This window comes from Prionailurus viverrinus, chromosome C2, assembly GCF_022837055.1.
Source record: "Prionailurus viverrinus isolate Anna chromosome C2, UM_Priviv_1.0, whole genome shotgun sequence".
NCBI classification, from domain to species: Eukaryota; Metazoa; Chordata; class Mammalia; order Carnivora; family Felidae; genus Prionailurus; species Prionailurus viverrinus.
This window is the reverse complement of record NC_062569.1, coordinates 131,481,555-131,504,652: the sequence shown is the minus strand read 5'-3', so window position 1 is coordinate 131,504,652 and position 23,098 is coordinate 131,481,555. Positions and strand designations below refer to the sequence as shown.

The following is a 23,098-nucleotide window of genomic DNA, read 5'->3' as shown; positions in this document are numbered from 1 at the left end:
ATTTTTTTTTTTTAGTGTAAACCATGATTTCCACCATTTCCAGAATTTTACAGTGGGCCGCAGTGGAAAGAGCACTGGGCTGGGACAGGAATCCTGGACTCTAGAATTTTGTCCTGCTCCTGTCACCTTACTTCTGTGTAACTAGACAAATAATTTACTTCCTTGAATTTGATATTAAGAAACTGACAATACAGTGACAATGATCAGTTTTGCCAAATAGTTTCTAAAAAGATGGTCAGAAAAATCACTATAATAAACACAAAAGTACTATAAAAATATCTGGTACCATTGTTGCTGCTGCTGTTGTTGTTCTTGTTGTTACTATTACTTTTATTTGTGAGGAGATTTGAAGACCTTTCCAAACTGATTGCATTCGAAAGGACTGAGATGCCAAACTTTAGTGTAAGGACACCCGGGCCTCCTTATGGACCCCCAGGTGTATACTTCCCAAGCATCATTAAATTCATGATCTCTTTTTTTTTTCTTTTTTAAAATTAAAACTGTGTTAATTTACGAAAAGCCTATTGAGTTCATATTATATCCTGATCTCGTCTGGGGCACTAAGGATACCAGGACATATAAGAAGCTTATAATCTAGTAAGGGAAAGGGCCCAGCTAGAAAATACAAATATGAGATGGTAAGTAGGAAAACTATGGTAGGGGTAGAGAGCTATAGGAAATTAGAGGCAAGATACCTATTCCAAGCTGGGGTTCTTGATCTCAAGTGCTGAGGAACATTGCCTCATTTCTCCCTAGTAACCAGTTCTCATTAATTTTCTCAAGTTTCCCAGAACTGTACAGTCAATGTGAATCCCCATATAGACTTCCAAGGTTCTACAGATTTCCCCCACCCCTGGCAGGTTTTTAAACAGATGCAGGAGAAGCCTCACTAAATGATTAATTTTCGTCTCAACTTTCATTATGCTGAGAGCATTTTTGAGGGCAAGGGATATACCAGAGCCCTCTGAATGCCAAAAGGAGAATGAGGTTGCTGGCTGAGGGTGTGCTGAATAGGTTAGGAGGTTATGCCTGAAATAGTTCTTTTCTTTCCTCCTGAGAATTGTGTAGATGGCATGTTTTGTGGGAGTCTTTAGTTGGAAGAGAAGTTGAGGCAGGGAGAATGTGCATTATTTGCAAACTTCTACTCATGAGAATAAGTGAAAAGGAAGCAATAATAGAATTAAGAATCCTGATTCATAGCTTGCTGATTACCACTTATAGTTTAAAAACAATTGTTCCAAATATATCTTTTTGTAATTAGCAGACTTATAACCAAAGCAGAAGAAATAGAGTGTTTCTTTCTACCATCCATTCCTGTAGTTTCCGCTAACATGCTACTATGAAGTTGAGAATAAATGTACAAAAACACATATCCCATCTGACTCACTGGTCATATCAGTATGGCAAATTCCATGCTACCATTTGGAGCTTTTCTTACCTCCTGAAATTGAAGTCAGGAAGTGAATGCTTGTTTAGATGAAAACTTGAGCTTCACAAAAAATTTAATCGACTATTTTGAGATCTCACACTGCTTAATTATGCCGTGACTAGTGAATGGACTTTTACGGACAGATTATTTTACTGGTGGCCCTAAACGAACTTCCTATGGGACTCACTCTCTTCCCGCCCACACTGGTGTCCTTCCTGCCATGTTTCAGCAGTCATTCTTACGTTTGCAATGGGAAAAGAGGAACATGGGTGTTGGAAACCCAGTGAGTTCACCTCTGTGTTATTCAGGTTACTATTGGTGCATACCAGTTAACCCCGAAATTGGGCAGTTTGGAATGACTGGTGTTTTTTGCTCACAATTTTATGAGTCAGGGATTTGTAAACTCTTCACCGGGCAGTCCTTGCTTGGGGCTTCTCATGAAATTGCGGTCAGTTGTTAGTTATTACTGTCATCATCCAAAGGCTCCAGTGGACTGGGTGGCCAAGACAGCGCATCCATACGGCTGACACTGGAAGCAGACTGTTGTCTGGACTGTTGTCAGCTGCAGTGTTTTGACCAGAGTGTCCACATGTAGCTTGCCAGCGTGGCAGTCTCCGGACAGTTGTATTCTTATATGGCATCTCAGGGCTGTAAAACATGAGTGTTCCTGCCAACGAGATAAAAGCCACATTGCCTTCTGTGACCTAACAAATCACGTTAACATTCCTTCCGCCACAATCTATGGGTTACAGGGAAGCAACGAGCTGACTTAGTTTCAAAGGAGGGGATTTAGAATCCACCTCTTGTTGAAGGAGTAGCAAGGCTCTAGAACAACCTAGGGGATGAAAGATATTGTGGTGGACATCTTTGGAAAATACAATGTACTGAAAGCGGTGAAACACTGCTCGGCATGAATCTCAATTCTATTTATTATTTCTGTTGTTGAATATTCTATGATATTGCTAATGTTGCTTTAACTCACTTTAATGGTGTTTCTAGTTCTTTTGACGTTTATTTTTCTTTCTTTTTTGGCCAAAAAGAATCACTTAGTGGAATCCAATTTGCTGGTTTCAGATACAGGTTAGTCTCTCTAACAATGTGGGGCTGTATTATTAAATTGTAGCAGATACACGATTTGTTAGAAATACTTGCTCTCTTCACTTCCCCTTTCCAACCAGGTGGACTGCTTGTCTTTACCCTTGGCTTGTCTCACTGTGATCACACTATGTCTGGGAAAGAATTCTGAAAGTTTCTACAAATTGCAGAACTCCTGGCACACCTGGGTTTCCCAGTGTCTGCTTTTCAGAGCCCCTGTCTAGATAAAGAAATACTATGGTTCAAACTGGTCTGTAATTTAGCCTTTGGATTTCTCATATTTTTTAACCTGGGCTATGTACCCGGGTGTTGTTTGAACATCTGGAACTCACCTGCTCCTTCTGATTTGATAACATTATTGAACTTGACCTCTGGTATCAGTCCTTATCTTGTGAAACCTTAGTTCTCAACCCTGGATAGATCACGTTAGGCATGAGAGTAGGAAGTCTGTTCATAGTTTTTTTTCTATAGGCATTTCAGGATCAAATGTTATCTTCATATAAGATTGCTTTGTGATATCTGAACACAGTATTTTATATTCTCATTAGAATCTAGGTTCTCGTGTTGACTAAGACCTTAGCATTAAGAATTAGATAGTCTAAGAGTTGAATCCTGGGCATGTAACTCCCTAGGTCTCAGCTTTCTCATCTTCAAAATGCAAATAGTATGAGAACATATACTAAAGGGTTGTTGTGAAACATATAGGAGATAGTGAAGTTCTGACACTTGGTCTAGTAACTACACTTAGTAAACGCTCAACCATACTAGTTGTTATTATCATCATCCTCATTATTTCAAGTAGGAGCTTTACTTTCTTCAGCTTTGTATATCCAGCACCTATGACAATACCTCTCACAGTAAAGCCCTCAGTGGTGAATAAATAAATGCGTATCTGTTGAAATCTTTAAAAAAGATAAATTGGATGAAAAGTGTAAATTTTTTGTTAATGTTTATTTATTTCTGAGACAGAGAGAGAGCATGAGTCAGGGAGGGGCAGAGAGAGAGGGAGACACAGAATGAGAAGCAGGCTCCAGGCTCTGAGCTGTCAGCACAGAGCCTGATGCAGGGCTCGAACTCACGGACCGCGAGATCGTGGCCTGAGCTGAAGTCGGACGCTCAACCGACTGAGCCACCCAGGCGCCCCCCAAAAGTGTAAATTTTTGTCAAAATCAAAATTATTCTGATGACACACCTACCATAAAAAAAAGTTAGTTGTACCAGGATTGGCATCACTGGGATGATCTGGAACCTGCAGTGTGGAACTGAAGAAGCAGAGAGGAAGAAGGCGGGTTCAACAGTGGTGGAAGTCAGTCCAGCCAGACCCCTGGAATGCTGTGTCTTGAAAGACACAGACGGTTGGAGGGCATCTGGATAGGCATATGACATCACAAAGCCCAATATTATGACAAGGCATCGCAGGAAGAAGTCCTGAGTAGGGGTTGGTGTCTGGAAAGTACGTCCAAGACCCAATCATAGTCAAGGACCAAATATTTATGCCTGGAAAAGCCCTGAAAAGCCAGGCAAGACCTTGGTCCTAATATACTCAGTATTAGGCTAAGGGATTAGGCTTAAGAGAAAAAAGCCCAGAAATGCGAGGGCGACTTGGGGATTTAGACTCAAGAATAAGGCTTACATGCAAATGCCAGATCAGAACCAAACCAGTAAAAAGGTAGAAATCATGCTAAGTCCTTGGAATATTGAACTCGAGTTCACCAAATGTCCTCTAATCAAGATCAAAATGATTTTTAGATCCCGGGGCAGGACTGAATCTGCAGAGAGAGGCCACATGACACCAGATGTGAAGAAGGGAGATGTGAGAAATCATCACTTTTGAATGAGATTTTCCTCTCGTTTTGCATCTGCAGCAAATCTCTGTAAGAGCATCATTTCAAACATTCTCTAACTTAAAGTTTAAGTTACGAATAATTTACTTTTGCATTGGTCTATGGTGGTACATTCGTACGTCCCCACGGTAACCTACAGATATTACCCTTTCTCTCTCTGTCTCTCTCTCTCGTAATTTATTTATATATAATTCATAATTCATGTACCATACAATTCATTCATTCAAAATGAATCAAAATTCACTCAAAATCAATCTACAATTCAATGATTTTTTAGTATATTCACAGAGTTGTGCAACCATGACCACAATAGACTTTGGAAACATTTCATCACCCCAAAAGAAAATCCGTATCCATTAGTAGTCAGTCCCCATTCCCATCCCTCTTCTCTGAACTCCTGGCAATCACTAATCTACATTCTTTCTCTATGGATTTGCACATTCAGGACACTTCATATAAATGGAATCATGCAACATGTAGTCTTGTGACTGGCTTCTTTCACTTAGTATAATATTTTCAAGGTTCATCCATGGGGATGCCTGGGTGCTCAGTCAGTTAAGCATCTGACTAGGGTTCAGGACATGATCTCTCAGTTTGTGGGTTCAAGCCCCATGTCGGGCTCTGTGCTGACAGCTCGTAGCCTCAAGCCTGCTTCAGATTCTGTGTGTGTGTGTGTGTGTGTGTGTGTGTCTCTCTCTCTCTACACCTCCTCAGCTTGTGCTGGTCTTTCTCTCAAAAAATAAATGAACATTAAAAAAAAAAGGTTCATACATGTGGCAGCATAAATCAGTACTTCATTCCTTTTAATGGCTGAAGAATATTCCATTCTATAGACATATTAAATTTTATTTATCTATTCATCAACTGATGGACATTTGGGTCATTCTTACTTTTGGGCTACTATGAACATTTGTATACAAGTTTTTGTGTGGACATATGTTGTCATTTCCCTTTGATACATATCTAGCAGTATAATAGATATCACTCTTTACAATTCTTACAAAACTAACTGATGTCATTTAAAAATTATTTCAACAAATTGTTTGATAATTTCCTCTTCCATCCCAGGTACTCCTTTTTAGTCCTAAAACGCAAATATCAACAAAATGGATAAAGTACCTGCCTTCATGGAACATATATTCCACCAGAGGACTGTAACCCCTTGAGAAAAAAATTTGTAATTATTTTATTTCCTGACCTCTCCACAGTGCCTAACATAGCTCTACTCAATAAATTAACATAGAAAATTAATTTGCATGCCCACAACCTTTGGAAAAACCATAAGAATGTTTAAATAGAATTTGGTGCATCTCTCATCTACGGGACTATAGAAACTCCAATCCCTTTTAAACTCCTCTAATTTGTTAAGGAAGCTCTCATTTTATGTGTGCTCCTGAATGTAGCTCTCCTGCCTACCATGAGGCATCCACTATTTCCCTCTCCATCTTGGAATGTGGACTCAAGGGGACCCAAGCTCCTACTTTGCTATCCTGACAGTGAAAACACTTGTGGCTTTCTGTTCAGGGTTTTCAGAACTTCTCCTGATGATCCTGTTATGTATTTAGGCCTCCCTTCTGTTTTTCTGAATGCCAACCTGTTCTACAGCTACCTCTTCCAATGTGAAAAACATCCTCCACTCTCCTCAGGCTATACACTATAAAGACTACAGCCATACCCCCTTATCTATGGTTTTACTTTGGACAGTTTTGGTTTCCCATGGTCAACCATGTTGGAAGCAGATGACCAGAAGGTCAATGGTAGCTTAACACTAAGTCCAATGCCTATGTCATTCACCTTACTTCATCTCACGACAGAGGCATTTTATCATCTCATGTCATCACAAGAAGGGCAAATACAATACAATAAGATATTTTGAGAGAGACCACATTCATGTAACTTTTTGTTACAGGATATTGCTATACTTGTTCTATTTTATTGTTATTGTTAATCCCTTACTGTATCTAATTTGCAAATTAAACTTTAGCATATAGGTATATATGTATATGGTTCAGTATGATCCTCAGTTTCAGGCATCCACCGGGGGTCTTGGAACATATTCCCTGTGGATAAGGGGGAACTGCTGTATTCTATTACTGAGTGTCCATGACTAGCCTTTACTTTAAAAAACTCATAGAGATGTTTCTGATCCTGGGATTTTATTGCTGCTTTCTCCTCTTCTCTTCTCTTCTCTTGGACCCAGAGTTGCTGGGGTGGAGAGGTCAGACCTGTCCCCACTTTGCCTTCTGACAACAGCCAATTATGGAACCAGTTTTGTGCATCTTGAATCTCTGTTTTCTCACAATACATTTCTCTACTTGCTGGTCTCTGGTTGCTCATGCAAACAGACCCTTGAAGGATCCTTCTTGCAAAGTTTCCAGACATCAGCAAAAGGTCTGAATTATAAGGATGAGCAGATTAAGTCTCAAACTTTGTTCCTGCTGTAGTAGCATTTAGTGTAAAATGTGATCCGACAACATTCTGTTCAGCATGTCTTGCGACCACCCACAAGTGAGTCTGTTTCAATTGTGGCTTTGTATCTAAGAGTTTGGAAATAGATTTAGGAGTGGGCCAACAGTTCAGGTGATTTCAATACGATCTGGCAGCACTCTCAATCCAGTGATTTAATTTGTATCTTTTGCAAGTCACTAAAATGCTCTGAAATTCAAGCTCCTCTTTTGTAAGAATGGGGTTATTTACCATCTAGAGTGATAATGATAATAACTTATGTTTGCTGTATACTTCTGGGAACTAGACACAATTTCACATCATCAGCTTGATGATCTCTCACATGAATTCCATGAAATAGTTGCTATTTTTCGGCAGGGTAGAATCATTCTAACTAACATACATGGATTATAAAAAATCATGCTTATTACTTTTAAAATGAGACACAGACAGGATTCATTCACTTCATGAAACTTTCCATGCTATTTTGTAAATAACTAATTATGTAGTCAACATACCCTTTCCATAGAAAACAGATTATAATTGTTTAGCAAACATAGACCCCTTCCATACTCTCATACACATGTAACTTAGGCTCCACAGACTATTTTGACTTCTGCTAAGATCCACACTTCCTCAGTTTTATTCCACACTTGAATTCCCCCCAGGAGATAAAATTCAGAGAGAAGAGCTCTGAAAAAAACCTAAAATACCACAACTCTATCAAGGCAGACTGAGCAATGACAACTCACAAGGCCCAGCCCAGGACCATCTACCTTGTCTCACTTTCCCACCCAAAATTGGACCAGTGTTCCCACGGTGATGGATCTCCCTTGAAACTTCAGTGAAATAGATCACAGGGATAGTACAAGTCCACTCTATGCGCTTTCTTTCTTCCTTTAGTCTTTGCCATGAGACCAGCAGGCTCTGGACTTTTATTTCCTTTTCATACAAGTACCTGTATTATTTTCTTCTTGATAGTGAAAAGAGAACCACTTGGTTAGGCATCAACTTGGTGCATGCTTTACTGCTTGACTGCATGCTTTACTAGCTGCTCTGAGATATTTGGCCAGGAATTTCGTTTTGATTAACACAGTCTGTTATATGATTGAAGAAAAGATTAATTTGTTAAGAATTATAAGCACAAAGTGGCTTGGGGGGAGCCAGGGGCCAGAAGAATTGTTGATAATCATAAATTTTTGCATTAAAATTCTAGCTTATTAAGTAATCAGCATGGGGGTGTCTGATTGGCTGATTAGATGCAGAGGCAAATGATTTGTTGTTTTTTTAGGGAAATTTCCATCAAAGTAGTTCCACCTAGAGAATTTAAATTAATGTATTATTTTAAATCCATGTATATTTATTTCAAATTGAGTTATCCTGCATAACAAAGGAGTTGTGGGGTTTTTTGGTGGGTGTTTTTTTGTTGTTGTTGTTTTTTGTTTTTTTTTTCCATCCAGAATACTCTTGGCTTCCAGGATGGTGAAAGGGCTGAAAGAACCTTTTTCAGGCCTTAGCTCCACACCAATGACATAGCTTCACTCTTTCTCTCTTCTTCCTCCTCTCCTTCCCTCTCCCTCATTTTCTCCTCACCAACCAATCAAAATCCTGAATCCTAAAGTTCCAATCTCCCTCCACAGGCTTACTTAGAAAAAACCTTGGGTGGAAGAAAACTGACCAAGTGTGGACCTGAGCTTAAGGCAAAGTAGTTAGTCTGTGTTAGTATTTCTTACAATTCTGTTTTGTTTTGTTTCGTTTTTTTCTGCAGCTATATCCTTTGAATTTAATTAAAGTGATTCAGTTGGTAGTAGTTCAACCAAGGAACTCACATTTTAGCTCAAACTTCAAAGATGAGAAAGGTGAACAGTGGTGGTTAAGATGATCCTTAGAAGGGCCTTGGTCTCTTGAGCAGTTACATTTAAAAAGTGGACTGGGGGCGCCTAGGTGGCTCAGTCAGTTAAGTGTCCAACTTGAGCTCAAGTCATGATCTCATGGTTCATGAGTTCAAGCCCTACATCGGGCTCTGTGCTGACAGCTCATAGCCTGGAGCCTGCTTCGGATTCTCTGTCTCCCTTTCTCTTCTGCCCTTCCCCTACTCACGTTTCTCTCTCTCTCTCTCTCTCTCTCTCTCTCTCTCACACAAAAATAAGCATTAAAACCAAAAAAAGGTGGACTGGGAAACAAGCTATCCCCCTTTATCCCTAGCTAGAATTTCTTCAAAAGGGCTACTGAGTCAAGCTACAGGTAGCTTTTGAGAGAGTTCAAAACCATCCCATCCCTTAGGAACATTGAGGACATGTAGGGGAAGGACATGTAGAGTCAAGGACACTCTTCCTTATCTGCATATGCCTGAGCTAGGATCTTTTCAAAGGCACCACAGGAACTTCCCGCTAAGATTCCATTTGGAAGGCTGAAAAAAAATCACAATTTGCTAATCATGAAGGCTCTGGCAACACCCCCAGGGGTCTGAGCCAAGGAGGGTAGGAAACCACTCTGTACCTCTGCTCTACTTGGAACCTGGAGAGCAGCTAATCCTACCAGACCTCACACCCTTGTTTATTCTCAGTCCCTGCCCGACATTCAAGTCCCTTTGACCATCTACCCTCTCCCCTACTCTCCGTCCCTAACTTCCCTTCTGCCTGTGCACTTCTTTCTTGCCTTTACCATCATGGCCTCCAATTTCCCCATTCTGTGACACCAAAACCCCTCCACTATACCTTCTTGTACCTTCTTGGCTTAACTAAAACCTAATAGTCCCCAAAACTAATATTTCCCATGCAGACCTTTATAATGAAAAGGAATGGTGGTTATCTCCTCCTTCCCCCGTTGAAACTTTTACACTAAACCATTATTCCCCTACATGTCAAAGTCTGCCCTTTGGGGCTGATGTCAACTAGCTATTCTCCTTGTTAGTGCCTTTTGCTGACATCCAGTTTGGGCACCTGGAGCACATATTTCCTTTTAACTTGTGAACTTCTTAACTTTTGCTATTACCCTGGTTAAGTTAAATAGCCATTTAGGTGATATTTCCAAAACATTTTCCTCACAGTTTCATCTTTAACTCCAAATCTTCCATTTCCCCTGCAATTGAAATACCTTTCACATATAGCCACATAGTGGCCCTTGAAATCATCCCCAAATACTCCATGTCTGAAATGTGCCTCCTATTCATGGACCAAAACATCTTGACATTGCTGCTGTCTCCAACGTTTACTCCCATTCTGCCAACTGAGCTGGTTTATATCACCTTGACCATTCCATTGTCTTTCAATCAGTCAGCACTTCTGGGTTAAGCCAGACCCATTAGCTTCCAGAACTTCTTTTTTTTTTTTAATTTTTTTTCAATGTTCATTTATTTTTGAGAGACAGAGACAGAGTGTGAGTGGGGAATGGTGAGAGAGAGAAGGAGACCCAGAATCCGAAGCACGCTCCAGGCCCTGAGCTGGCAGCACAGAGCCAATGTGGGGCTCGAACTCATGAACTGTGAGATCATGACCTGAGCCAAGATGGGACGCTAAACCGACTGAACCACCCAGGCACGCCTAGCTTCTAGAACTTCTGATGTGATCCGCCTACCTAGTGAAACCCCAACACTAGCTCAAGTCAACAATCCATCTCCAATGCCCTAAAAATCAGTTTGCTGAGGGCTGATACAGAAAATCATTCAGTGGGATCGTACCAGCAACTGACGCCATGTTCCATAAAACCTACTTCATGCTTTCTCAATTCTCCCCCAGGCCTGATGTTTGTGCCTTTCATATTGCCATGCTTTCCACCCTAAACAAAAATGACATGGTTGGAGTGTCTCCATCATTTTCAGGAAAAGGTTCTCATATGATGTTGGGATTGTTAGGAATTGATCTCTTGGGTTCTTATATCCCGGCCAACTAAAATTCTTCCTGCAATAGAGTTCCCTGAACAAAATAAATAGAGGTAAGAAACACACTCAGAAGAAAGGTATTATCTGCATAATATCTGAGCAGTTATGGAAGTTGTCAAATCCCTGATAAAATAATCCTGAGTTTATTCATTTTCCAAATATGTACATTTAATATACAAAATATGTAATAATATATGTATAACAAAAATATAATAAATACAATGATGTAAACAAATCTTATTAAGAACTTATTAGAGGCCATTCCCATTCCTAGTAAACCCTGTGTGAGGGAACTATGTTTCTTTTATTGCTGTTTTTATTCCCAGTGCCTAGGGCTTATAACTGTGTACAGATTCTAAAGTTATTTGAATATTCAGGTCTTCAATGAAATACTGTAAGAGCAAATCACACACCTTTTCTTGACATCCTCAGCTATCCCAAGATGGAAAAAAAATCAAGCAATCATAATTGTATGCTACTTTCCCTTTCCCTGTGATCTACATCAAGTCAAAAAAATATATCCATAGGATGGATAGTTCCCATTTTGGCAACAATTTCAGATGTTTCTAATGCCCTGGTACCTGGCACCATGATTCTGGTGCCCAGAATCATTCCCTGTTGATCGGATCCAGTTCAAATAATGTAATAGACCTTCCCTTGAAGGCATTTTCTCTCTGCCCAAAGACTTTGGATCATATCCCTTGGCTCTCAGTGAGTCTGGGAGCAGCAAGTGTCGTCCAGGACCTTATAGTTAATGGTCACTAGCAAAATACCCTTAGGAGTCATACTTCACTTTCAACCTTACTCTCTAAGGCAGAGTATTCCGAACTTTGAGTCTCAAAATGTCCCTGTGTCCATCAGGTAGAGTTTCTGAATCCTTGGAAGTTAGACTTTATATACGGCTGGGCTATAATGAGCTATTTGCTACCAAGACATATAATCATGGTACTGCTCTCATGCCATACGCTGGCAAGGACCACTTTTCCCCAGTGTCTCCAGAAGGTATCCATCAGCATTTATTTCAGAGCATTACCAGTCCATTTACATTAATTAATCAGATGTGTGGAAATGCACCGGTGTTACTTTTCTAAAGCTGACCTCAGTGTACCCCTGAATCTCTCTTTGATCACTAGCAAAATAATAATATAATAATAATAAAGTATGTACCTTTAAGGTAGTCTATCTGGTCACATCCTGTTTAAATTATTCTCTTTGAGGTAAAAATTTATTCCTATTCAGGATTTAAATTTATTCAATTCATGGTTTAATCTCCTTAGCATGGTTGTTCTAATCTCTCAAAAGATTTCTTTGTCCTTTTGCCATCCTGCAGGGTGCAAGAGGAGCTCCTCTAATGTCAGAGTGTCATCTGTGTGGGGTGTATGTGTAAGGAAGGCGCCAATCTTCATTTGATCCTCCAAATTCCATTAGATGGCTGAAATGTCTCTTGCTGCATGGCCTATGGTTATTGGTTGTCAACCTCTGCTCTTGCTACACTGGCTGCTGCTGCTATCACTTTTTTCTTCATTTTCACCCTTACAAATTTGTCCCTGCCTTGACCTTTATTCACAAGGACTGAACACTGTTCTGTCCTTATCTCCATCCCAACATCTTGCAGTCCCCTGGCCCCCTCAGCATTTTAGCACCCCCACTAACTTTTGTAACAGCTTCCAAAACTCTTCCTCCAGGCCTGCCACATAACACAGGGCTCAGGGCAGAAGTACAAATGGAGGCCCACATATCATAATTCTAAACATTACCGAGCAAAACATTTATTAAATATAATATATTCTATACTTTGACCTGGACAAATATACTTTTATAATGACTTAGGTCATTTGAATTTAGAAGCATTAGATTTCTCACAGTTCTACACTGAAATGTGTTGAAAGGGAAAGCAAGACCCAGTTTCTGGGCCACTTTCCATTCTCTTCCCACCAGTGGCTCCTTTCCTCTTGACTTTGAACACACCTGTGTGGAAATCCCAGCCCACATATTTAAGCTCTCATCTATACCCAATGCCAACCCCACCTCCACAAGCTCACAAATAAGCATGTCTTGGCCACCACTCAGCCCTAGGGATGTACACATGGGTAGTGCGACTTGCCCTCCAGAGACGAGAGCCAGGGAGAGATGTACAAAGCCTGACGATTATCTTAGTAGAATTTCTAGCACCTCAAGGATCTAGAGTACAGCCCAGAATGTAGGAGTGGAGTGAGCTCTGGGTGGGTAAGTCTCTTTGGTCCCAAGGACTTCTAGCCTTGTAGAATAAGATTTGGTCAGAGAAAAGCCAATGCGTACCCCTTTAAAGTAAAGCGTGAGCCCCATAGCAGGGGTCTCAGAACACTGTTGGTCTCCTCCTGCTACAGGAGATCATGACAGTTGAGGAGGTGGGGAATATCTCAAGATCTTGCTCTCTGCCTCACACATCATTTCTATTCTTCTGTGGCCACCAAGGTTAAAATTTTTTTTTTTTAACGTTTATTTATTTTTGGGACAGAGAGAGACAGAGCATGAACGGGGGAGGGGCAGAGAGAGAGGGAGACACAGAATCGGAAACAGGCTCCAGGCTCCGAGCCATCAGCCCAGAGCCCGACGCGGGGCTCGAACTCACGGACCGCGAGATCGTGACCTGGCTGAAGTCGGACGCTCAACCGACTGCACCACCCAGGCGCCCCATGTGGCCACCAAGGTTAAAGAGATGCACTCACAGTGAAAAATGGGACATATCCTCTTTTAGTGCTAAGATTCTCAAGCCATTTAATGGTCCCTACCTGCCCCTATGGGTTTCAGACTTATGTTTGAAGTAAGCAAAAGAATCAGCACCAAACTGGCATCTCAACTTATTTGTTCTTCCCCCCCTCCCTTTCCAGATTTCTCCAGCTAGCCCAGAGAGGGTGTCATGGTCTTCCACATAATAGGAAGCTACCCTTATATCTTGCATTCTTCATGGTTAACTATGTTGATGATACTCTTGTTGTGTATGTATTTGGGTTTTATTTACACATGCAGAGTTTTAAAGGGTTAATCTATTCTAAACTCTTATTACAAGAGTCTTCCATTTTTCTTTCCCCAGAGCTAACTTTAATTCTTTAGCTTATTTTTTTCTGTATTTGTAAAATTCTAATAGCATTTAATATTATTTTTTACTTTTTAATTTTAGACATTAATCTGAAATGATTTACCAATTTCTCCCCCATTTCCTAACCTCCCCCAATGCATACTTCTGTCTATATAATAGACTCCTCCTGGCAAAAATTCCTATTCTTATATCTTCCCCCCAAACTTCTGTTTCCTTCATAATTGGCATCCATATTTATAATAGAGGATCATGAAGTGACAGCTCTGTTCCCTGCGTCAAACAATTCTCTAAATTCAAAAGATCCCACTCAAGATGACTGAAGATATTATCCTACCATGAAGAGAGAGAAATTTTCCAGAGTAGAATGGATGCCACCATGAAGTTAAAGGGAGTTTCTGAATCTACTTTTACAGCAGCATTGGAATCTCTGAATGGTCGTGTTATTAGGATGGGATATATTAGACAGAAAGTAAGATACTTGAGTTTATTTTCTTAGAGTATTTTGAAGTGAGAGCAGGAAAGAGAATCAGCAAAAATAGCAGACAGAAAATCAGAAGACTCCAGAAGCATGGGAGCTAAGAAAGTAAACATTTAGGGAGTGATCATTCTGTCAGATGCTCAAAGGCCAAGATCTAAAAATCCAGTGGGTTTAATGGTTGAATTGCCAGAGTTAGACAGCAAATGTGTTTCAGCACATTTGTGAAGATAAAAAGAAGCCTTCAAGGGGTGGGGAGGGTGGGACTGCAGAGTGAAAATGAAGAGTGAGTTATTTTTTTGAGAAATCTGTTGAAGGGAGAGGAAGAGAGGAAAATAGGAGACAGAATGAGAAAATATGAGAGAAAAGTTTGAGATAATGGCAGGGCAAAATGTAAAGTGGACAGTAAGTGATATTTACAGCAGAGTGGAAGATATCAATAGACAGTAAGATATTGAAGATGCAAAGAAAGTAGATAATCAGAGGTTCAAGGTCATAGAGGTCAAGGGGTTACTTTTGAAAAGGAAGACTATCTCATCCACTGAAGCCAGAAGAAATAATAAAAGGCAGCTGAGGGGATAAACTGAGAAAGAATTCAGTATAGCTGAGGATGTGGGGAAAAGAGCTGTTTAAATGAAGAAAGGAAAACGATAAAGAGAGAAGGCTCATATCAGATGACTTGGCCATTCTTGTCAATATCCATAGTTTGACACCAGAGGCCAGGAGGGACAGACTTGGAGGTTCAGAGAATTTTAAAAAGTTATAGAAAATTCATAGTGAATAATTTTTCATAGGAAATCAGTAAGAGGTATACATTCCTACCAGAAGAAAAGTTTTGTGTGATGTAAACTCCTGTCCATCATTCTTTGAGGATGTTTCAGGCTAACCTCATAATATCCCTTTCAACTTGTCTCAGGAAGTCAACTCAAAACCATGAACAGTTTATGTAGACTTGATTCTCCATTACAGAGACCTAGAAAGCTAGGTTTGAATTCTCGATGCTTTCTAGCTATTTCATTTTTTCTACATTACTTCATGTTCTCCTATGGAATCATTATATGTCATTTTTGAGGCTCAAGGGAATCTGTTATTGTGTACACAGGCATTGCCAAGATATTTTCAGGTGATTCATACAGGATCACTTTTAGAGGTGACAGAAGGTACAGAGAATGTTTGCGGTTGGGTAAAGATAAGTGTGCATTACTAGGACTGAGCATGCAAGAACAGGAGAAAAAGGAAATATGGGATGAAAGATCCATGCCTTGTGAATCTAGGGCTATGGTTCCCAACTAGGAGTAATTTTTCCTCAGGAGGTACTTGGCAGTGGTGGTCACAGCTAGGGGGTATACTACTGGCATCGGGTGGGTAGAGACCAGGGCAGCTGCTGACCATCCTGCAGTGCACAAGACAGCCCTCCACAACAAAGAATTATCTGGCCCAGGATGTGAAGAGTGCCAAGGTTGAGAAACTCTGGTCTGGAGACCCTGGAGGAAAGCAAAACTTTGGCAAGCACAGTGTCCTTTTTATCCTGTGCCAAGCAACTGACAATGATCCTTGAGGACATTGATATTAATTATAATATAACATAAAATATTCTCATTATTTCCCCAAGAGACACGATTAAGTAATGCTTGAGTACTTACTGACTTAATTCAAAGAAATTATACATATTTTAAGGTGTGGCGAAAGCCAATTTTTGTTCTGTGTCCACACTGTGACGTCTTTGGCTGTATGCCACATAGTTCATGATTGGATGGTAGGTTGGGAGTGTATTATCTATACTGACAATAGATACCAGAATTATTATGGAATGGCACATCATACCCACTGGTTCCACCCTGGCCTAGTGCTATTATCTAGGTGCTATCTTTAAGAGGTCAGGTCCGGAATCTGAAAAACTAGCACATCTTCTATTACTATGTTCCATTACAATCTCGTATTTGCCATGCCCCTCCACCCCTCTCCAAAAAAATTTCAAACGTATTACAAGTCTAGAAGGAAAGGAAAGAGGGGCACCTGGGTGGCTTAGTTGGTTAAGTGTCCAACCTCGGCTCAGGTCGTGAGCTCACAGTCTGTGAGTTCGAGCCCCGCATTGGGTTCTGTGCTGACAGCTGGAGCCTGCTTCAGATTCTGTGTCTCCCTCTCTCTCTCTGCCCCTCCCCACTCATGTTCTGTCTCTCTGTCTTAAAAATAAATTAAAAAAATTTTTTAAAAAGGAAAGGAAAGATAATTTTGGTTTTTGTGGCCCAAAGATTCTTAGGTATTCAGCTCAAGGGGAAAGAGCTATGAGATTAAAAAAAAAAAAAAAAAGAAAGAAAGAAAGAAAGGGAGGGGGAGAGAGAGAAGAGTTCCATATGGCGTGCGAGGAGAGGAGGGGAGTTAAGGATTGAGAGAAAGAAGAAGGACCTGGCAGTTTAATAACCTTTTCCAGCAATGGATTTATAGAAGTTAGTGGTGCTTCAAGAAAATAAAGTAGTGTGCCTGATGCCTTTTGAAACAGGAGTCTGTTCTCAGCTTTTCATCTTCTATGCCTCCGTTATATGTAAATTGGGTTTCATGGCATATTAGAGCTGTGAAGATAATTTAATATGCCAAAATGCGTTATGGATCATTTGTGCATCAACTCTGCAGTTTAAACAGCAGTCACTGAATCGGAACTCAAAACTTCCCTTGCCAAATCACAGAGAACTTGAGGATGAACTCAAATGAGTGCAGCACCTGTGTCTGAAGAGAGCCACCGCATTCCTCCACCTGTTCCAGGTACCTACCGCAAATGATGGGTGTACTTGTTTCCACTGCAATAATGCAAGCAAGACTAAGAAGAAGAATTGTCTTCATGCAGTGTTGTCGATAGAGTTCCTAATTCTCTTACTGTGTCATCTTTGCCTGGTCATCAGAAACAGAAGTTAAGATGAAATACAGCACTTAATTACACTAACCTTTTCAAAAGCAACCTGCTAGAAAATAATTATTCCTGGAGAGCAGGTCCATCTGACTAAGTAGAGTGCTCCTGGTTTCTCCGTATTATCAGCCACATCTGCTTTTTGAGCAATCTCAGCTGAAGAATAAGCAAATCATCATCCTTGTCGTCGTCGTCGTCATCACTTGTGATTATTTTAAAAGAAATTCTTTAAAGGCTAGACTTTCAGGGATCATTTCTACAGTTTGTTAAAATGAATTCTTTAGTCCTTTCTTTTTAGAAATGTTTCTTGTCGAAATAACTGGTTTCAATTAGAGAGAAAAACACTACACTCTGCCTACTCCACAGATGTTTTTGTAAACAGAAGGTGTAGCTCCTTCTGTGGCTCTGTCTCAAGTTCTATATCAAAGGCTGGATTTGTTATATAAGGCGGAAAGACAGGGAGTGTTTGATCTCCAGTTTTCTTTTTTAGTTTTAATACCTATACTCACATAAAATTGGTTTGAAATATCCCATGCAAATGATCGCAAAAAAACCCTCAAAGATTGTGGATGAAACACGGTTTTAACAACTAAGTTCATTTCATGAGATGAACTGTCCCTTGTCTTGGCTAAATATGTAAGGCCATTTGTACAAACTCACTTTTACGTTATTGTCTCATTAATTCTAAGATCTTTTATTATACATCATGCTCTGCTTCTATACTCCGAACTCTCACTTTAACCTATCACGTTCACACGAATGAAGGAACCACGGTGACAAGGACGGACTTGGGCAATGTATGGGCTGGGACCACAAAGGAATGTTTCTCCTACACATTCGTCTCACTTGTGCTCACTGGCCACATAGAGAAGTAGTCAGAAGCTGACTAGGTCACACACAGACCTCTTGAACACATGACCACAACCTGAAGGGAGAAGATGACTTTAGGTGGATGGCTATAGGGTTGATTCAGGGTTTCTTATATGCACAGAAAAACTCAGGTCCCAAAGGTATGGCCTTATGGTTATCAGCTCCTTAGCTGCTCAGCTAGTGATGGTGGCGACACGTTTGTCCTTGGTGAGGTTTTGAATGATTTCTTCTGGGGCCATTTTGAAACATGAAATCACAGTAGCCAGGATATGAAAATTACACATGCTGTAGGTTGGTGTGGGGACAGATGTTGGAAAGTCTTCATGCGGCACAGTGCCATAGAACTTCCAGTGTTGATGAACTTGTTCTCTATCTACATTTAATATAGTAGCTACTAGCCAAGTGTAGGCATTGAGCATTTAAAGGTGTTAGCATGACTGAAGAACTGAACTTGAAATGCCATTTAATTTTAATTTAAATGTACATTGCTACCTGTGGCTAGTGGCTACTGTACTATACAGTCTAGTTCTAGATATCTTCCTTTTTCTTTGGATGCTTATTCACTTTTTCACAAATATCATCTTGCCTTGGACCGTTATAACTCACCACGCTCTTCCAGAGAACAAAATATGGCAAATGCTCCCAAATTTATTTTGGAAATATATCCGCTAGAGCATTTCTGCAGTATTTGAGCTACTAGTTAATGAATGAACTATATACACTGGTTGAATAAAGTTAATGATAGCTGTTGCAGATGGATTCCAACACGTTTAAATAATATAGCTGGTCTTATTCTGACCGCCTTTGAATTCTGAGTTCTGTGTCCTTAGCTATCCTCTCTGAGCTCTATCCTGAACTGCAGGATTAATTCATGTAATCCTCATTAGCCTCAGTGCGAGTTACCTGTGGAAATCTTCTAAGCAACAATGCGGGAAGCGGCCTCCTTGCCTTTTCTGGTTTTGGGCTAACCTGTATTGTTAAGAAACTAACCTGCATTGTGCCACACCCATGCTGAAGCAAATCACAGGTTCAGGAGGTGAGGCTAGGCAAATTCTGTGTGGTAAAGTTGGATTAGCTTCTTCATTCCTTGACTTGACATTTGTGTCTGGTAATATTCCTCTTAAAATGCTCTAATGGACTGCTGTTCTGAGCCTGCAGAGGATTTCTTCAATTCTCAATTAAATGTTAGGCAACATGCTGTTATAACCGCTGTGGTCATAAGCACGAATATTTAGCAAATGTCCTTTTTGGTGGTTGTGTCAAATCATGCCCATGACAATTACAATTTAAAAATTAGGAACTGATAGGATTCAATAATAAACATAAGTGTTAACGGACTTTGCTCCACATGACATATGTGATTTTTGTTTACCTGATGCTTCCATGTCCCACATGAGTGAAGGGCGGGAGTTCTTGGTTTCCAGACATCTTTGGTCGCAGACCCTGAGTCACGTGATGCAAGATCAGCATATGAAGGAAGGGGGGGTGGATTTTTAGAAGCATTCAAATGGTTGGTCCAATAAAGGACAATAAATGGAATAGAACATGAAAGAATTAGATTCACATTCTGCGAGGGATGGGTTTCTGCATTGTTCCAGGCCCAGAGAGAAAGCGTGGATTCTTCTCTCTTCCCAAAGCAACTCATCTAGCCTTCTGCTTTGACAAACTCTTTATCTCCTTAATCTTAGGAGCCCAAAGACTTTCTAATTTCCACATTTTCTTTAAGATCTTGTTTCTTCATAGCTTTTCTGGGGTCCAAACATACTTGCCAAACTTTCTGCATTCAATTCCTCCCAATCATTTTCTACTATGTCCTTGGTCTCTCTCCTGGTGAACTGGAACTAGATCAAGTTGTGACAATTTCTGTAGTTGGTTTTTGAAACCATTCCTCTGCCTGATTAGATTATTTTTTCCAGATGGTAAATGTTATTCCAACAGTGCTATGGGCAGAAGAAAAGACAGAGCCATCCATTTAGGATATTAATTCTACTGACAAATTCTTCGTGTTGTTATGACAGCGTAGGGACTGAGTCACTCTTTTCAGTGGATATTGACCTTTAGGGGAAATCACATGCACAGTGGAGTGCAAAAGGTGGGAAGATGAGATCAATGTGCTCTCACCTGCCTTGGTCATCAGGGTTAAAGGAGAGTGAAATTGGTAAAGTTAGTTTCCTCTAACTTCTCCTTTTCTACCCAAGAGAAACTTTCCTTGTCTCCACTTAGCAGCCATTGTCTGCAAATACAGAATTGACTCATTCTTTGAGCCCACTTGGGCTGCTATAACAGAATATCATAGACTAGATGGCTTACAGACAGGAAAAATTTTTTCTCACCATTCTGGAGGCTGGGAATCTAAGATCAGGGCACCTGCAGATTTGCTGTCTGGTGAAAAATCCTAGTTCCCACTAGAAATCCCCACTTCTTGGTTCATATCCTTACATGGCACTGTGTCCTCATATGGCAGAAGGAATGAGGGAACTCTCTGGGGTCTCTTTTATATGGGCACTCATTCTATTTATGAGGCCTTCACCCTCACAGTCTAATCACTTCCCAAAGACTCTAACTTCTAATAACCATTCCTTTGGGGATGGTTTCAACTTATAAATTTGGGGAGGACACAAACTTTTAGTCTATAGCACTAACTTTACTGGGTATTAGGTGGGTCTGGAGAAGTTTCTTCCACCTGTCGCCAACAGGTCATGACTAGTCTTCCTGCTTACCCCACTCAGCTCTGTCTGCCTTAAGAGGCAGAATTATCTCACCTCAAGAGGTGGTAGGCATTACCTGACTTACCGGCTAGAAAAAATATTATTTGGAAGGGGATAACAATCTTTGATCACCGAGGCATAATGCAAATGCTACCCTCTTAGAACAGGCTCTCTTCTACGAATTCCACAATGTCAAAGAGGTCACTTCACAAACAAACCTGTGAAGCTCTAAAGAAGAGAGCTAAAGGGATTTTCTTCTGCCAAAATAATACACAAGCCTTTTACCTCTGCCTTCTTGGGAATCACACCTTCTGTAGGGAATTTTCCATTTCCAGGGCTTTTCTTCTGCCACGCTGAGAAGAGCTGGCCACAGCAGGAGAAAGGCAGCAACACAGTAGAGCTGTGGGAGAGAGATCCGGGTGCAAGCAGGCCTGCAGCATCTCACAGGCCACACCATGCAGGTTGTAAGGCATTTACTTCACCTACACGTAGGGTCGCCTCCATCCAAACAGAGGCAACTGCATTAAAAATTGAAAGCGACAAAAACTGAATGCATCATGTCAACTCAGGCCTCGGGCACGAGTTATTCAGCTTGCTAAGTCAATTCCATCTGACTTAATCTGCCTTTCGAAGGCAGTGGACAGTGAGAGGAGCAGTCTGAGTACTTTTCTCATTTTATCTGCTTGTGTTGCTCTTTGGAGTCCTTCCAAAACGTCTGCAGGTTGGGTGCTAAAAGACCCCAAAATGAGTCCCCCAGAATAAGCATGATCTCAGCACATCACGCTGTCTGCACGCTCGCTTTCTCATCAGGTTATCCTATCCCTCTTTGAGGACAGATCAGAATATCCTGGTTTTTCTTGTTGCCCTATCTTATTACTTGCAAATGGCAATCTAATTTATTGTTTCCCAAACACCATGCATTCCTTAGCTATCTCATTTTTTCTGATTTATTTATCTTCATCTCTCCCCCCCGCCCAGATTTTATTCATTTCCATTTTCCTTAAAGTACTTCATTATGTTATCTCCTTATTTAGAGCCTCTTTGGATTGAGGGAAGCAGGAAGATGCAGAGGACAGCAATAGCTTCGTGACATTATTTGGAGGGTAATTTTTATGCTGTTAATGAATCCCTAGATAACCTCTGGAAAGTCAGTGAGCCTCTTTCAGTCAGAATTTCTTCACCTTGAAAAAATGAGAAAAGAACAATGCACCCCCTGAGGTGACCATGGGGAATAACACAAAATGAAATCAGGGGCACCTGGTTAAGCTTCCAAATTCTGCTCAGGTCATGATCTCACAGTTTGTGGGTTTGAGCCCCGCATTGGGCTCCATGCTGACACCTCAGAGCCTGGAGCCTGCTTCGGATTCTGTGTCTCCCTCTTTTTGCCCCTCCCAGGCTTGCGCTCTGTCTCTTGTTCTCGTTCTCCCTCTCAAAAATAAACAAGCATTTAAAAAAAAAAAGAAATTAATAAAGTGAAAGTGATTTACAAATAAGTGTGAAGATCACAGGAATCTGTTCCCTTGCAGATCAATTGCAATCTCTCTTGTTTTGGAACATGACCATTTCTACAGGGTGGAGTGGGAGAGACCTTTAAATTTGTTAAGAAGTTCACTTCTTTGATGCTTTGTGGCCATAATGCCCATAAGGAAGGTCATAATAGCACCTTCGACAAAGTCAACTGTTTTCATTTGTACCTTAATTATAGTCAGGACTGATTTAATGATTGGAGCATGCTGATAAAGTTTCTACTCCTACCACAAAGTATCTTCCTGATTCAGATGTGAAAATAATCTAAATCCTCACCTTAGAAATGTTGTTCCTTTAGGCCTTAAAGGCTTTTGGTTCTTTAGTAATCCTCAAACTCAATGATAATAAATAAATATATATACACATATATACTTAATATATATTAATATGTGTTACTTTATGTACATATCTCATCTATATCATATATATCACATAAAAATACATCATATGTAACGTATGTAAACTCTCATATGTTTATTATCTTTCTTACATATGTATAAGTAAATACACAACAAACATACATATGAAAGATAATGCTTTATGGATTATTGTCAAGTAACTAAGACACGCCAAGACTAGAGAAGTTGAGGAATTAAAAAGAAGGTAAGAGGTCAATAAATAGCTTGCCTACATTATAGTTTTGCCATGGATTCAATTTATTTAAAATGATTTTTAATATTTAAGTGGACTAAGATTTCTAGGAAAATTATGAATGTAATACAGATAGTTCCTGCATACTCAGTTTCCCCTAACATCGTACAATAATATGGTATATTTGTTACAATGAATGAATCAATAATGATGCATTATTATTAACTAAGCCCACTGCAAACATCACACTTCA

At 40.2% G+C, this 23,098-nt stretch overlaps 1 long non-coding RNA gene across 2 annotated transcripts in view; it reads left to right on the top strand.

Annotated features, from left to right (window-relative positions):
- The first annotated feature begins 3,968 nt into the window (after positions 1 to 3,968).
- The window catches only part of LOC125175611 (uncharacterized), a 63,269-nt gene continuing 44,139 nt past the window's right edge, over positions 3,969 to 23,098 (top strand). The window contains exons 1-2 of one of the 2 annotated variants that reach the window (XR_007155900.1): positions 3,969 to 4,193; positions 4,274 to 4,398. This is a non-coding gene — a long non-coding RNA (uncharacterized LOC125175611). Of the gene's footprint in view, positions 4,399 to 23,098 lie in introns of both variants that reach the window. The other variant, XR_007155899.1, reaches the window with a different exon arrangement.